The sequence below is a fragment of the Somniosus microcephalus genome, unplaced genomic scaffold (genome assembly GCF_052327205.1).
Source record: "Somniosus microcephalus isolate GS21.2 unplaced genomic scaffold, FLI_Smic_1.0 unresolved_chr1, whole genome shotgun sequence".
NCBI lineage: Eukaryota > Metazoa > Chordata > Chondrichthyes > Squaliformes > Somniosidae > Somniosus > Somniosus microcephalus.
Genome location: NW_028225179.1, coordinates 2,381,574 through 2,399,460, shown reverse-complemented (window position 1 = coordinate 2,399,460; position 17,887 = coordinate 2,381,574). Strand labels below are relative to the sequence as shown.

At 48.0% G+C, this 17,887-nt stretch overlaps 1 pseudogene; it reads left to right on the top strand.

Moving 5' to 3' along the window:
• The window catches only part of LOC147093167 (uncharacterized), a 64,361-nt pseudogene extending 47,473 nt beyond the window's left edge, over nucleotides 1-16,888 (top strand).
• Nucleotides 16,889-17,887: the final 999 nt, after the last annotated feature.

Genomic DNA, 17,887 nt, shown 5'->3' with positions numbered 1-17,887 from the left:
AACTAAGGATGTACATCCGCAAAACAAAGTAGTCCCTTCAATGTTGTATACATTACAGTCTCATCCGGAGATTTTGATCTTGTGTTCCATATAGCCAAGCCCATATCATAGAAACATAGAAAAATAGGAGCAAGAGTAGGCCATTCGGCCCTTCGAGCCTGCTCCACCATTCAATATGATCATGCCCGATCCTCTATCTCAGTACCATATTCCCGCTCTCTCCCCATACCCCTTGATGCCTTTTGTGTCTAGAAATCTATCTATCTCTTTCTGAAATATATTCAGTGATTTGGCCTCCACAGCCTTCTGTGGTAGAGAATTCCACAGGTTCCCCACCCTCTGAGTGAAGACATTTCTCCTCATCTCAGTCCAAAATGTCCTACCCTGTATCCTGAGACCCCTCGTTCTAGACCCCCCCCCCACCCAGGGGAAACATCCTCCCTCCATCCAGTCTGTCTAGCCCTGTCAGAATTTTATACGTTCCAATGAGATCCCCTCTCATTCTTCTAAACTCTAGTGAATACTGTCAGGGTTGGGGAGCCACGGGGCCGTATAAATACGAGGCCGTGCTCTCCGGGCAAGCTAGGTTCTGGACCCAAGTGCAGAAACCAGACAAGAGACACATATACTGTACTTTGTTTGAACTTTACTAGATTCACACATAACTAGATTAACACAGCAATATACATAAGAACTAGAGACAAGAGAACTTGAGACAGAAACACAACAAGCATACATAAGAACTAGAGACAAGTTACAAGACAGCTAGTCAAGATAGGAACTCAGGACAGCTTCCATGAGGAAGCCCACTTGTCTATACTGAGCTTGCGACAAGCTACCACAAGGGGCAACCGGCTTGCCGAGGCTCAACTCCAGACAAGCTACCCCAAGGGTAATCGGCTTATCAATGCAAAGCACAAGACAAGATCCCAACGGCTCCCACATAGCAACACGCTAGTCCGAACAGCACCTTACCAAGACAAGCAACTTAACAGAACAACAGACTTAAATACATCTTAAATCCAGAGACAAAAACACAGACTTAGATACATAGCTCGAGAGAACTAGAACACAGACTTAGATACATAACTCAAGAGAACTATGGCACAAACTTAGGTACATAGCTCGAGAGAACTAGAACACAGACTTAGATACATAGCTCGAGAGAACTATGGCAGCCAGCTAGTGAAGGCAAGCTGCCATAGAGAAAAGGCTAGTCACACAGAGCACCTAGTCAAGACAAGGACCATTGTCAAGACTAACTCCCTGGTTCACCCTAGAGAGGACTGAGCAAAGAGTGAAACAACCATAGAACTTATATACCAAGAAAACCAGGTGCAACCCATGAACAGCTAACAGGCAGTTAGAATTAACACAGGAAGCTAAGGAACAATTAACAAAGGAACAAACAAGTGAAGGTGCCATCTAGAGGTTACAAAAGGAACTGACTGGCACCCTCACAAATACAGGCCTAGTCGATCCAATCTCTCCTCATACGACAGTCCTGCCATCCCAGGAATCAGTCTGGGGAACCTTCGCTGCACTCCCTCTATGGCAAGTATATCCTTTCTTAGGTAAGGAGACCAAAACTGCACACAGTTCTCCAGGTGTGGTCTCACCAAGGCCCTGTACAACTGTAGTAAGACATCCTTGCTCCTGTACTCAAATCCTCTTGCAATGAAGGCCAACAAACCATTTGCCATCCTAACTGCTTGCTGCACCTGCATTTTTGCTTTTAGTGACTGGTGTACAAGGACACCCAAGTCCCTTTGTACATCAACATTTCCCAATCTATCACCATTTAAATAATACTCTGCCTTTCTGTTTTTCCTACTGTTGTGGTGAAAATAAATTCACATCTAAACCGTGTAAAAGTAAAAAGATGCAGTTTATTATCAGAGCTCTTGGAGAAGAGTCTCAGACCCCGCGGTCTGTGTGAGCACCTTCTCGTTCTCTCTTGGTTGGTACAGCTTTTTATTCTATTTTCATCCAATCACATTGTATTACAATAATCACCTGATCACATTGTATTACAATAATCACCTGATCACATATGGATTCTTTTCAGTATTAATAAAGGTTAGTTACATCTTACTATGCCTTTGGTTACAGGTCAAATTCCCATGACCCCTATATTCTGCTGTGTCTACAATTTTTAGCTAAAGCAGCATATTCCTTATCACTTACGCAAAACGCACATTTTCTGTCTGGTCCCACAACTGTGTCTTATCTTGGTTTTTCGAAGCTTCTCACATTGTTCTTTGTTTAGTTTTGCCTTTTTACGTAAGTCAATTTTTATTGTGATATTTCTTATCTTATTCACTTTCACATGACCCCACTCCTTTGTTCTGAGTTTAATTTTGCTGGCATCACTTAATTAGTGGTCACCTCGGCTGTCCGAATTCTGAGAGGGTTCAATTTAACCCCTTCAATACAATAGCTAATTAATCCTCCCCTGCAATGATTCTGGCAGCTAGGCCCTCGTGATCCTTCTTGGTCTGCAATACTGGGCTGCAGGTCATAGGTTACAGTATCAACAACTCGTTTATAACTGAGCCCATTCTTTCTGTTCTATTTCTTATCTCTGCCACCTGGATTATGACGTCTGGTTCTACAGGCTGCCAGACCATATTTGCTAGGCTGAGGTTTCTTTAATAATCTACGCAAGCCATTTTGTTTCTTTATGTTACTACTTTAAGTTTAGCTGATTTTATTAAATCATTCTCACAGTTCAGCATTAGCTGTATGTAGCTTGGTGGCTATGCCTTATCTTATTCTTGCAAGGCTCCATTGTATGAAGTCCTTGAGCTGGGCAGACATTTTATCGTCACCTGGCTTCTCCTCAGCTCTTCGTGATCTCGCACATGACCCCTCTCTCTTTAATTTGTTTGCCCTGCATTTTAAACATTGAAAGGATTTGCTTTTAACCCTTTCAATCCCTCCTGTTGGTCCCGCACCAAATTTAAACTTTGGCTAGGGATACCAACTTCTCTTCCACTTTTACCATCCCCGGGATTACTGCTATACTGATGGCTTAAACTTAGTACCGAAGCTCATCTTTCCCCTCTGTCTATCTTGTTGTGCTAGGCGTGGTAGTCTGTGCAAATGACTAATGAACTTTACATGTATGTTACTATCAGTTCATTATCCCGCATTAACTGTTCGGTTTCAGGCTCAATATTGATTATATCAACTGTAGCAACCGGCACTATTCGGGACACAGCTGCCCTACAGAACCGTCATTATAACACAAAATAATACTACAACTATAATGACAATTAGAAGTCCTTATCATTTCTATTTGTCTTTTGATACTTGATATTCGACCTTGCTGGCATTTATGCTATCTTTTTCCGCTTGCCTGTTGTCAGTCCCTGGTTTAAGAATTAAAACCCATCTTTGAATCTAATAGCTATTTCTTACAATTCCCTTTTTTTTTTTAGAAGGAAATACCTTTATTGACTTCTCACAATCGGCTCTTGACTAATCTAGCCAGCTCTTATTGCTCTCTCAACTTGGGCGTTAGTTAGTAGGGAGTCTTGAAGATTTCTCCCTTCCTTACAGTCCATTCCTTTGAGGAGAAGGAGCAACCTCTGACCCCTTACTCAAATTCAATTCACTGTTCCGGTGTTACAATTCTGCCCCGCCTGGGATATCCTCTGTTTCTTCTATCTTTCCTGATGTTACCCCTCCTGGGGTCTCCTCTACATTGCTTCGGATCTTCTCTTTTGGTGTGCTCAATTAATTTGTTAGTACTTGTCAGTCATGGGCATGAGTACCCAATTGGCTTATGTATCAAAGTCTTACTACACACGTTACATATATCAAATACACTATCATTACAAGTTGGATAACTACCAGAGCATGTGAAATAATACAAACCTAAGGGTGTGCTGATGTATTAAGCCCAATATCCCATCAATGTGAGTTGTCCCCTCTGCTGTCAATTTCAATATCTATTCTCGAGTTGTCTTGCTCCAAAACATAAAAATGCTTTAGGGAGGAGTTCAGTCGCATCATGAGCTCACTGAAACCCACAAACAACAGGGGAATGTCATATCCGAGTATCCGAATTGTGCCACATAATTGTGTAGCTCATACTTAAAAACGTGTTGGTTGATGGGACAGGTCCTGTTAGACCCGTAAAGCATGGTAATTGCAGTAGTAGTGACACAGGAGGCACCACTAACATCACCTCATACTGGATTCGTACTGGTTTTTCCCACACTCTGTTACCTACAAAACACAATTATTACAGTCATAGTTAAATTCAGTCTTACAATCATATCAAATACATTACAGTTTAACATCTAATCAACAAATCATGGATTTAAAAGATTCTCCAGATCTCTCTTTTGCTCGTATCCATCTTGTGGATAATTCTTACTAATCATGATTTCTCCTTAGCCCTCGATTGTACCAATCCAGATCCCATGCAACTCTCCACTTCAACTTTAATCCCTCTACCAGGTACCCTTGTGTTTAACTCTATTCTGATTGTTTCATTAATTAGATAGTTTCTCGATGGAGTATGCTTTAAAAGTTGTCTCGCTCTCCTGAGCCACATTAACCATTTCATGTCTTGCTGTTGTCAAGTAACTGAGCATGTCTGAGACCCATTCTTCAGTGCAAACTCACCATACATTCCTGGATGGTAATTACCTCATACGTATTGAATCACATTTGCACACTCATATCAGTATCTCAATATCGTGCCACACGTGCCATCCGATACAAGCATTTCTCGGGCTTTCAGGTATCTTATCGAAAGATTGTAGTCGCCTGGAGATCTTTGCTCATCTTCCTCTGCATGGTCCCGATGTCTTGGGTAGTGGCCAGACTATCAAATTCAGTTTTCTTAAAAGTTCATTAAAGGCAGGGACACAAATGTCTCCAAGAGAAAGCTATCAATTTACTATTCTTAACTACATTTTCCTGACTTTCACTAGAAAATTTTGAAAATTCCCATTCAGTCGTGTAATTCTCCTGTTTCAATCTTACACTCTCAATCACTTTCCTTTAATTACCATTCATATCTCATTCATGAGTCCTGGAAAAACTTTACGGTCCAGTACAATATTTAAGATAGAAAACATAGATCAAACGTTCTCACTTGATTCAAGTTATTAACACATTTTATTATCATTATTTTTAGAGGATCTTTTATTTTCCCAAAAGTAACCAAATATATAGTGCCTGAGTCCATTTTGTCATTTCAAAATGATCCCGAAATCCAAATAGCAGTACAGTTGAACTGACAGGTTTTATCAATGTTCAATTTAATCTCTATCAATTTATCTTCCATTTCCAATTTCAGAAACAAGTGATTCTCAGGCTAGGTAGCTTACACAGTGTTTTTAACATTAGAGACAGAAGTGCTGCAATTAGTTTACAAGGTAACTTCCATATAACAAAAGCACATCGGCAACTGTAACTTTAAGGCAGAAGCTTATCTTTTGTAAAACTATGAACAGACAAACAAAACAAAATAGCACATTCTTGCAGAAAACAGTAAATTACGTCATATTTTCTTATCAAATCAAACTGCTTTAGAAGATTTCACCATAGCAACCGCGACTCCAAGGTTAAATCTTAGACTGAAACGTAGGGCTAGAAATTGGGTTGCTAGCGCCTCCAAATAACGCCTAAAGAGGCCAAAAAATGGGGCGCTAGCCAATTTCCAGGCGGGCGCAGGGAGCCTAGTGCCTCGCCCCATATTGAGCATGGTTTTAGCGCCAGTGCTAACTCTTAGCGCCCGCTCATGGGCGCAGGCAGATAATGACGTCATTTGAGTGTGCAACGCCTTTTGGGTGCCCCCGTCCGCAAATTCAGTGGCCCACCCCTGCGTAGCGCCTGGCGCTATTAGTGACAGCTTACCTGGAACCTTACCAAGTCGCACTCGTGCTGCAGGGGCGTTATTTAAAGGGGACTGGTGTGGTTTAAAAGCGGCAGCCATTTCTGCAGCACAACTTCCTCGAGCGCTACAAGGAGTTGCTGAGCTGCACAGAGAGCCTTTTGACCACTGGGTCCACGCTGGCAGAGGAACTTCGCCATTCGGACCATTGCCTTACTGCTGGTGAGCATTTAGAACGGCAAAACTACCTGCGCGCACTTATTATGGGGGCTGCATTGGACGCAGACGTCCTGCTGCTGCATTTTCTGCAAAGGGCACTGAGACGCAGGGAGAGGGGGCCGGCCGTGCCCAGACGGAGGAGGGCCTACAGATGTCACCACACCAGACCTTACACTGCCAGGGTTTTCCGCCAGCAGTTTTCCTACATGAACATGTCGGAGGAGCAGTGTGTCCGAAGGCTGCGCTTCAGAAAGGAGGTGGTGACTGAGCTGTGCCACCTGCTTCGGACAGATCTGCAGCCTCAGTTAAGGTGCAGGACATCTCTGTCGGTGGCTGTGCAGATGACTGTTGCCCTGAACTTCTACGGGAGCGGCTCTTTTCAGGCTGCATCTGGCGACATAGCCAGCATCTCCCAGTTTGCGGTGCATTGCTGCACCCGTCAAGTGACTGATGCCCTGTTTAGAAGGAGGCGGCAGTACATCTCCTTCCCAATGACCCCGGACAAGCAGCGGGAGCACACAGAGGGCTTTGCAGCAATCGCGGACTTCTCCATGGTGCAGGGTGCCATTGACTGCACGCATGTGGCTTTGCGGGCGCCTGTATTCAATCCGGAGGAGTTCCACAACTGCAAGGGGTTCCATTCCCTCAATGTCCAGCTGGTCTGTGACCACCGACAGCTGATCCTCGCAGTGAATGCGCAGTTCCCAGGCAGCAGCCACGATGCCTTCATCCTGCGCCAGACTACTGTTGCAGACCTTTTCGAGGCCCCGCCTCAACCAGAAGGCTGGACTAGGGACAGGGTCACTGGCAAGGCTTGGAAGCTAAGCAGAGCCAGGCCTGGTTAGTACCTGGAGGGGTGACCATCAGGGAAGACCAGGTGCGGAAGGTCACGGAAGGAGCCCCGAGGAGGGGCGGTTGGTGAGAAGGTCACGGAAGGAGGAGCGGCTGGTGAGCAGGCCCGGGCGTTGGGCTGAAGATTGTCGGACAGGAGGAATGGTGGAAATGGAATGGCGGCGCGCACCGACGCAGCGGCTTTGCTTCTCCCAGTCATGAGAGCTTGCAAGATCACATTTCGTTGTTCATGTACTTGTGCAATGACAATAAAGTTGAATTATTATTATTATTATTCTCGGGGACAAGGGCTATCCTCTGTGCCCGTGGCTGATGACCCCGCTCTGGATGCCCAGAACCCCTGCTGAAGAGTGCTACAATGCGAGCCATCAGGCCACACGGAACATTGTCGAACAGACAATCGGCATGCTGAAGCAACGGTTCCGCTGTCTGGACCATTCCGGTGGAGCACTGCAGTATTCACCTGAGCAAGTCTCGCACTTCGTGGTTGTTTGCTGCATGCTCCATAACCTTGCTATCCTGCGTACCCAGCCAATGCCACCAGACATTGCCGCCCCAGCGGAGGAGGAGCAGGAGGAGGAGGAGGATGGGAGGGAGGTTCTAACTGGAAGGGCCATGCGTCTGAGGCTGATCACAAATTGATTCTAGGCCACTCTGACGGAATGCTTGCAGCCAATCCAAGAACAGGAATGGAACCGACCTCATACCCCCAAGCCTGTGAAGGGCAAGATGCATACAAATAGCAGGCATGGCCATTCTTAAGGAATAAAAAAGTGTTTATTTACAAAAACGTGCTCCCTTCCAACATTACTAAACAAAATGAACAGAAATCAAAAGTCACAGATGGACACATTCGTCTCTCCCTCCCGTGAGACAGATGAAATAAAACATGACAGTAGACAGAGACATTCCCATGGGCTTGGTTCCAACTGGCCAGACGCTTCAGGGGCACCCTTCAGTTCTTCCCCCCCTGATGGGGAGCGTGGTCTTTTGGACGTCTGTCCCCTTCCCACCCTGGAGCTCCTCCTTAAGGGGGCCCCAGTGGCTGCAGCAAGGCTGGGGGAGGCCTGTTGACTGTCCCAGAGCACAGATGCCCCTGAGGTGCGGCCTGGACGACCTCTGGGCCTAGAGGGCCCGGCTGCTGACTGCTCCACCTGTGCATGGGTGGAGCCAATCTGTCCTGCAGGTGCTGGCAGCTGCAGTGGTGAAGTGCCAGTGGTGGGAGCAGGAATGCTGTCATCCTGAGAGAGGACAGCACCTCCCTGCTCTACCAACACACTGGCACTCCCACGGGGCAGTACCTCAGCATCTGGAGCAAGCACAGATTGCTGGCCTGCTGCAGTGCTGTGAGGTCCCCGGGTAATCATGTCTGAGCCATCGAGGGTGGCAGCAGTCACTGGTCGCGTAGCCTCCATGTGCCTCTGCAGGAGACCAGTGAGTGACTGCGTGGCAGCACTTAGCCCTTACGTGGTAGGTGCCAGTGCTTCAGTGAAGCCCTGGACAGTCCTTTGCATTGCTTCAGTGAAGCCCTGGACAGTCATTTCCATTGTCCCGCGGAAGCCAGGGAGACTCCTCTCCATAGCTTCGGTGAAGCCCTGGACACTTCTTGCCATTGCCCCATTGAAGCCCTGCACAGACCTTTCCATCGCTGCGCTGAAGCCCCGGACAGACCTTTCCAAAGCTGACCCGAAGTCCTGCGCACTCCGGGCCTGTGCTGCGCCAATGTCTTGAACAGTGGTCGCCAGTGTCTCGGTGGCTTGAGGCAACATAGAAACATAGAAGATAGGAGCAGGAGTAGGCCATTCAGCCCTTCGAGCCTGCTCTGCCATTCAATGAGATCATGGCTGATCATCCAAATTCAGTACCCTGTCCCTGCCTTCTCCCCATATCCCTTGATCCCTTTAGCCTCCAGAAATATATCCAACACTTTCTTGAATATATTTAATGAACTAGCCTCCACCGCACTCTGTGGCAGAGAATTCCACAGGTTCACCACTCTCTGGGTGAAGAAATTCCTCCTCATTTCAGTCCTAAATGGCTTACCCCTTATCCTTAGACTATGACCCCTGGTTCTGGACTCCCCGGCCATCAGAAGCATCCTTTCTGCATCTAGTCTGTCCAGACCTGACAGAATTTTATAGGTTTCGATGAGATCCCCTCTCAATCTTCTAAACTCCAGTGAGTATAAGCCCAAATGACACAATCTCTCCTCGTACGTCATTCCTGCCATCCCAGGTATCAGCCTGGTGAATCTTCACTGCACTCCCTCCATGGCAAGAACGTCCTTCCTCAGGTAAGGTGACCAAAACTGCGCACAATACTCAAGGTGCGGTCTCACCAAGGCCTTGTACAACTGCAGCAAGACATCCTTGTTCTTGTACTCGAACCCTCTCGCTACGAAGGCCAACATACCATTTGCCTTCTTAACCACCTGCTGCACCTGCATGCTTACCTTCAGCGACTGGTGCACAAGAACACCCAGGTCTCTTTGCACTTCCCCTTCTCCCAATCTATTGCCATTCAAATAATAATCTGCCTTCCTGTTTTTGCCACCAAAGTGGATAACCTCACATTTATCCACATAATAGTGCATTTGCCATGTTTCTGCCTCTGCAGCCGTGAGCGCAGTGTGCCTCCGGCCAGCCTGAGCGCTCATTTCCCTGAGGGCATGCACATCCTCTGCGCTCTCTGCAGCAGCACTGGTGGCCTGACTCGCCCTCTGGGGAAACGGCCCCCGATCTTCCCTTCTCCCCCTGCATTGCTGCAAGCCGCTGGGGCCCGCTACTGGCTCCTCGTCCATGGTTTTCCCCCCCGCTCCCCTCCCAGGATGGTGTGCCCCCAGTCCGCCGCTGCGCTGGCTCACCTGCGGCTTCATCTGGTGTTTCGGCTTCATCCTGGTTGCCGCCTCCAGAGTCACCCATAGTGGCAGCTTCAGGGCCCGACTCCTCCCCGGACGAGTCAGCAGCTGAAAGCAGGGAGGTACAGGAGTGGCATTAACGTGAGGACAGGGTGGCAGCGAGGGAGGCATGGAGGTGCAGGAGTGGCATTAACGTGAGGACAGGGTGGCAGTGAGGGAGGCATGGAGTTGCAGGAGCGGCATTAACGCGAGGACAGGGTGGCAGCGAGGGAGGAATGAGTGCTGCAATATACTGCAGTGGATCCACAGTCAGAGATCATGCTGCTGGGGGGAACAGTTGGGAGGAGAGAGATCCAAAAGGCGATAGCCTTACCATCATAGGCCACTATGGGGTCGGCAGCTCCAGAGGCGGCAGGACCAGTCAGCTGGGTCCCCATGATATGTTGGACCCTCTCCTCCAGCTCGGTGAGGGCCTGGACCTGGGCACGTCCTCCTCCGGTGGCCATTTGCTGGCGTTGGTTATGTGCCAGCTTCCCCTGCAACAGAAAGGATGGAAATTGCTGAAACATCCTGCACTGAGCACATATCAGCTGCCCCCCATGGTTGAATAGCCCTTACATCATGCACTGAGCAGCATGTGCATGTGTCTTTCCTGAAAGGGCCAGGGGTGCTGGCTGGCAGATGGCCTTTGGCGGCTCGCCCACCCTCTAGCCAGAAAGTCAGGTGCACATGGAGGGATGAACAAGATCGTGGAAAAGGCACTCACCCTGATGACCCGAGTGAGGTCGTTGAACTTCTTCCGGCACTGGACCGCAGTGCGAGGGACCACGCTCCTGGAGCCCACTCTGGTGGCCACGTCCCTCCAGGCCCGCCTGTGTTCGGCATGTGGCGCCCTCCTGCCATCCTGGGGATATAGCGTTTCACGCCGGCACTCCACAGCACCAACCAAAGCCTCCAGGGCCCCCTCATCAAAGCGTACAGCCCTCTGCCTGACCCTTTGCATCTTTGCAGAGCCTGGAGTGCCTCTGTTTAGCCTCCACCGAATTTAAGGCGTGCCAGGAAGTGTTGTGTCTTGTGATTCCAATTGACCCGCCCCTTTCAGAGCTGTCCGGCGCCAGTGTGTCTCGGGGTCAGTGATTATTGACAGCACCTGCGCTGCGCCCCACCGCAGCAAAATTGGGTTGCGCCTCCAAATTAGCGCCTTAAGAGTAGCGTGCAGCGCCTGATTTAGCGCCGCAATCACCATCAGGGGCGCAGCGACCCAATACGGCGACAAGTTGCGCCTGGCGCTAAACTTTGCGCTTTGCCAGGACTAGCGCCCCAAACGGGGCGAGACCGAATTTCTAGCCCTTAATCTTTTGTTAAACAAACTTTTTGTTGCTCTTCTCAGTTTTTACACACCAGCTTAACTTAAATTAGTTCAAAGGTTTTTTTTCCAATTCTTGGAGCACAATCTTATTCGCACATTCTTAAAACTTCCAAAATCCAAGACTAGACAAAAGTTTTTAAACGCTTTTAACACAGAGAAGTGGTTGGAGCTAAAACAAACATAACAGAATCTTTCTTTTAAAGACAGACTTTCAGACAAAAGAAATACTGTAACTTCTTAAACATTCATAGTCAGGAAAACTTTCACACTTTAACACATGCTTTCACACAAACTAAAATTCCAGCATTTTTTAAGGTTCCTTTTACTCAGCAAATCTTGTGTTTTATTTGTCTCAGCACAAATGTTAATAACTTCCATGTCAGTAAAACTTTAAGTTTCACTTTTTTTCCCCTCTTTTTCCATCGGTGTCCCCATCTTCTTTCTCCTTGTTTATCCTTTAGTTTTGCCAATTTTTTTTCTCTAATTTTGTCACCTGCTCCTGTAGATTTTCGTTTTAATTTCCTCGGTCTTTTGAATGACCGTTACTAATTGGTGTACCAATAAAACTCCCGCTTTCTTTGTCTTACTTCCCTTTTGTGTCTCCCACCATTCTCGTTGGTACACTGGTACCTTAGACGGATCCCATCCATCCTTTTTCATCTTATCTATCAAACCCTTCCGGTCTTCTGCATAGAGCCCGGTAAGAGACCCAGGGGGTCCCCATTCCATCTCTTTCCCCGACGCCATATCCAGTCCTACATCAGTCTTACCTACTCTGCTGCATTTCTCTGTGTGGGTTTGCCGTGATCCTGTCTTTATTCATGGTACGTCCGTGACCTGGGATTTCTCCCCTCCGTCTTACCTCTAGTAATACCCCCAGTGGTCGTAAAAGACTTTTTAAGCGGTTAATTAATCACAATTAAGCACACATATATTCATTGACTTCACGATCCCAGGGTACTTTGGAGTCTCTCAGCCTACTTGATCCTGGCCATCACGTGGGGCCCAATCGCCCTCTTAATTCCGGCTCAGGCTAGGGTCGATGAGACAGGCACCCTCCTTGTCCTTGTCGATCAGTCAATCACTCATTCCTTTGTGACCTCTATCGCTACACAGTGTTCCCTTAGTTCATGCGATCCACACTCACACAACTGTGTTCTCTCACCTCTTACAGACTTTCACTTGATTCATGATGCTACGGCACTGTCCCTCTGCCTTCCCAGATGACTCAATTTCTGGACGGTCAAAATTTGACTTCTCGTCCGGGTTCACTGGTATGGGCAGTCTTTCAGTTCCATAGCACCCTGCTCGCCGCGTCAATTTGTTGGTGAAAAATAAATTCACTCGAGTCTGTCTTAAAGTAAAAGTGATAGTACACAGTTTATTAACAGAACATTCTGGGAGAAGATCATAGACCCCACGGTCTAGTGACACCCTTCTCGTTCTCTCTTGGTTGGTACAGCTTTTTATTCCATTTTCATCCAATCACATTGTATTACAATAATCACCTGATCACATATGGCTTATTTATTCTTTTCAGTATTAGTAAAGGTTAGTTACATCTTACTATGCCTTTGGTCACAGGTCAAATTCCCATGACCCCTATATTCTGCTGTGTCTACAATTTTTAGCTAAAGCAGCATATTCCTTATCCCTTACTCAGAACACACATTCTGTCTTGTCCCACAACTGCTTCTTATCTTGGTTTTTTGAAGCTTCTCACACTGTCTTTTGTGCAAGACTAGCGAGAGTAGCACTTTTTCAATCTGTACTGTCTTATCTTTCTTTTTCACATAGCACTTTTCAGTCTGTCCTTTCTTTAGTTTTGCCTTTTTATGTAAGTCAATTTTTATTGTGAAATTTCTTATCGCCACCTGGTTTCTTTTAGCTCTCGTTCATTCTCACATGAACCCACTCCTTTGTTCTGATTTTAATTCTGCTGGCACCTACTTAATTAGTGGTTACCTCGGCTGTCTGAATTCTGAGAGGATTAATTTTAACCCTTCACTATAATGTGGCACTTGTCGAACGCCTTTTGGAAATCCATGTACACTACATTAACCATATTGCCCTCACCAACCCTCTCTGTTACCTCATCAAAAACTCAATCAGAACCAGAGCGGCTGGGCCCAGCGGATGTGCGGCCAGGGCCCCGGCACCAGGAAACCCAGGGTGCAGCGCCTCTCCCATCCGAGCCGCCGCTTCCCGGTTTCTTCAGCTGGTACCACTGAGTCCGACTCGGGACAAAGGACAGGAGCTATGCTCTCAGAATGGCCCGCGGCCCCGGGGAGCATGCACACTCTCAGCGGGGAAATCGGCGCGTTGCATAGAGCGGTTTCTGGGGCGCGGGGAATTGTGGGTGCTGCGGCCGCCATTAGTCAGCGGCTGTGGGGAAGAGTTTTATTGCAGGCTGATGGAAGGTAGGTCCCTGGCCGCCTGTGCAGGTCTTTTTCTTGCTTCATTGTTGAGGATGTAACTAGTAAAATAGATAAGGGAGAACCAGTGGATGTTGTGTATTTGGACTTTCAGAAGGCTTTCGATAAGGTCCCGCATAAGAGATTAGTGTGTAAAGTTAAGGCACCTGGGATTGGGGGCAAGGTATTGGCTTGGATAGAGAACTGGTTGGCAGACAGAAAGCAAAGAGTTGGAATAAACGGGTCTTTTTCCGAGTGGCAGGCAGTGACTAGTGGGGCACCGCAGGGATTGGTCCTTGGACCCCAGCTATTCACAATATATATGAATGATCTAGACAAGGGAACTAGATGTAATATCTCCAAATTTGCAGACGACACAAAGCTGGGTGGGCGTGTGTGCTGTGAGGAGGATGCCGAGAAAGTACAGGATGATTTGAACAGTTTGGGTGATTGGGCAGAAGCATGGCAGATGCAATATAACGTGGATAAATGTGAGGTTATCCACTTTGGTGGCAAAAACAGGAAGGCAGATTATTATTTGAATGGCAATAGATTGGGAGAAGGGGAAGTGCAATGAGACCTGGGTGTCCTTGTGCACCAGTCGCTGAAGGTAAGCATGCAGGTGTAGCAGGCGGTTAAGAAGGCAAATGGTATGAGTACAGCAACAAGGATGTCTTGCTGCAGTTGTACAGGGCCTTGGTGAGACCACATCTTGAGTACTGTGTGCAGTTTTGGTCACCTTATCTGAGGAAGGATGTTCTTGCCGTGGAAGGAGTTCAACGAAGATTCACCAGGCTGATACCTGGGATGGCAGGAATGACATATGAGGAGAGATTGGGACGATTGGGCTTGTACTCGCTGGAGTTTAGAAGAATGAGAGGGGATCTCATTGAAACTTATAAAATTCTGACAGGACTGGACAGACTAGATGCAGGAAGGATGTTCCCGATGGTCGGGGAGTCCAGAACCAGGGGTCACAGTCTAAGGTTACGGGGTAAGCCATTTAGGACAGAAATGAGGAGGAATTTCTTCACCCAGAGAGTGGTGAACCTGTGGAATTCTCTACCACAGAAGGCAGTAGAGGCCAATACATTAAATATATTCAAGAAGGAGTTGGATATATTTCTTAAAGCTAAAGGGATCAAGGGGTATGGGGAGAAAGCAAGGACCGGGTACTGAATTTGGATGATCAGCCATGAGGGGCCGAATAGCCTACTCCTGCTCCTATCTTCTACGTATGTTTCTATGTTTCAGTTTGAGCTGGAGTGGAGATGGAGGAGAAGCTGTTGGGTTTAACCCCCAGTACTTCTGAGCCCAAGAGGACCCAACAATTTCCAATGTGAGACTGTCAAGGGAGGTGGATTCTAGGGGAGATTAGGTTGTTACACAGACACTGTCCGTACAATGTAGAAGAGTATTGTTTTAGGAACAAGTATTTCTGTACAGGCTTTTAACCCAGTTTACATCTACAGATTTGTTTTAATTCATTCTTGGGATGTGGGCGTAGCTAGCAAGAGCAACAAATACAGGAAACTTTCTGGTATCCGGCACTGACGGGACCGAGCTGGTGCCGGTCGATCAACACTGCCGGAGAAACGCGCGCTATAGTTAAAAGATATGGAGCTTCTGAGCTCCGTCTGAAGCAACAAACCCTGTTGCTTAGCAACAGCTTCAAATCAGTAGGCGCAGCTTGCAAGCGTCTCTGTAGCTAAGCAACAGCTTTAGCTAGACGCTTGCAGAGCCACAAATGGAGAAAAAAAGCAGCTAAAAGTAAAAAAAGTTATCTGAACCGACTCCTGAATTTTGCTGGTGGATAGAGCATTCCGGATATTTAACCTCCGTTTAAACGAAAATTTCCTGTATTGCCAATCCCCAGTTTCCCATTGAGAAGGGGGTGGTGAGTCACCTTCTTGAGCTACTGCAGTCCGTGTGGTGAAGGTATTCCCACAATGTTGTTCGGTAAGGAGTTCCAGGATTATGACCCAGCAACGATGAATATATCTGAGTCAGGATGGTGTGTGACTTGGAGGGGAACTTGGAGGTGATGGTGCTCCCATACAACAGCTGCCCTTGTCCTTCTAGGTGGTGGAGGTTTCGGGTTTTGGAGGTTCTATCAAAGTTCTGGTCGAGTTGCAGATGTATAAAGTTCCTTTCCTTCGCCCCTTCCCCCTCCCACACCCACCTCTCTCTCTCGCGCTCTCTCTCTCTCTCTCTCTCTCTCTCCTCCCATAGAGGCCAGAGTCTTGTGTAGGCCCAGACCAGGTGGTGGATTCCCTTCCCTGAAGGACATTAGTGAACCAGTTGGGTTTTTATGACAATCCAGCAGCTTTCATGGTCACTTTTTTCTAGTGCCGGCCCCACAATTGACCAGATTCATTGAGCTCAATTTCACAACCTGCCTTTGTTTTCTTGTGGGTTGTCTCTCACGCTCCCTGTTTTATATTAATTTTACAGGGCACTGGAAGGGGAGGATTTGCAGAGAGGAAACTCAAACCAAACATCACTTCAAGATCTGACAGTCACTCGACTCATCGGATCTGAATATCATCGGCCTCTGAACATGGAAGCAAAAAGCACCGTTCACAGCGGGGAGAAACCGTACACGTGTTCTGTGTGTGGACAAGGCTTCAGCCGACCCTCTGGCCTATCGAGACACAAGTGCATTCACACCGGGGAGAGGCTGTTCACCTTCCCTGAGTGTGGGAAGGGATTCACTCAGTCATCCCACCTCCTGACACACCAGCGCACTCACACTGGGGAGAGGCCATTCACCTGCTCTGAGTGTGGGAAGGGATTCACTCGGTCATCCAACCTGCTGATACACCAGCATGTTCACACTGGGGAGAGGCCGTTCACCTGCTCTGAATGTGGGAAGGGATTCATTGAGTTATCCCACCTGCTGAGACACCAGTGAGTTCACACTGATGAGAGACCTTTTAACTGCTCGGACTGTGGGAAGTGCTTTAAAAGTTCCAGGGAACTGATGCGCCATCAACGTGTTCACACTGACGAGAGACCGTTCAGGTGCTCGCACTGCGGGACTGGGTTCAGGCGATCATCTGAGCTCACTATACACCAGCACACTCACACTGGGGAGAGGGCGTTCACCTGCTCTGAGTGTGGGAAGGGATTCACTCGCTCATCCAACCTGCTGACACATCAGCGCGTTCACACCGGGGAGAGGCCATTCACCTGCTCCGTGTGTAGGAAGGGATTCACTCGCTCATCCCACCTCCTGACACACCAGCGAGTTCACAAGTGACTGCGGGGGTTGGATTCTGTTGTTGCTGCTGTTAATCACATCCAGGACTGAACCATGTTCATTCTGACAGGTGGGGATTGTTTCTGCTGATGTTAATAACTCCGGGAACTGGGCTGGAGTTTAATATTCTGGATATATGTCCAATAAATCAACTTTGTTTTAAACACATTGTTGTAGATTTTTGTCTTTCCCACCTGAGTGTTTAGCATCAACTGGCTGGAGCTCAGAAAGAACAATCTGGGGGAGGATCGCACAATGGGAACAGAACTCTAGCCTGGACACAGTCCTTCAGGGCCACACTGAGAGGGGCAAATGGCACTTTGGTCTTTCTTGTCTCTCTTCACTGACAGCAAAGTTGCCGTGCAGGTTAATCTCGAGGTGTGTGAGAAACGTGTCCCAGCCGCTCTCTGCCATGGTTCAGAGCTCCTAGGCATGGAACAGAAGGCTCCTTTAGGAATGTACCCCAGTGCTTTTTTTTAATGGCCTTATTAACGTGTGTCGCTACTTTTAGTGATTTGTGTATCTGTGTCCCTGGATCTCTCTGCTCCTCCAGCCCATTTAGACTCTTGGGGGGAAATTTGGTGGTGCCCCCTTTGGGTCGCTAACGTGACCGGGGCTAATTTTAGCACCCCAAAAAAGTTAGCGCCCCTGTGTATTAAATTCAGTGGTAGCGCCCCAAGCAGGAGGCAGGGTGCTACTGGAAGCACTCCCCTCCGTCTTGAGGCGCTACCAGTGAATTTCATGGCACTTCATGTAACAGCGCCACGCCCGTCGGCACAAAGCACCGTGTCATAGCAGACCTCCCTCCCTGATTAAAGGGGAGGAGCCTAGCACTGCGCACACCGGGGCCCTGCTGGACCACCGGGGAGTGGGGTGTCAGATCAAGAGGAGCGCCGGGCTGTGCGATCGCGGCCGACACCCCGAAGAAGGGGAAGGGGGCAGGTGCTGGCAGTCGGCCAAAATAAAAAGTTGTCGCCCGACACCTGCCCTTTAAGTGGCATCGCCGTGGCTGCAGAAATGACCCCTGACACTGTCGGTCATATCGTCTGGCGATAGGTCA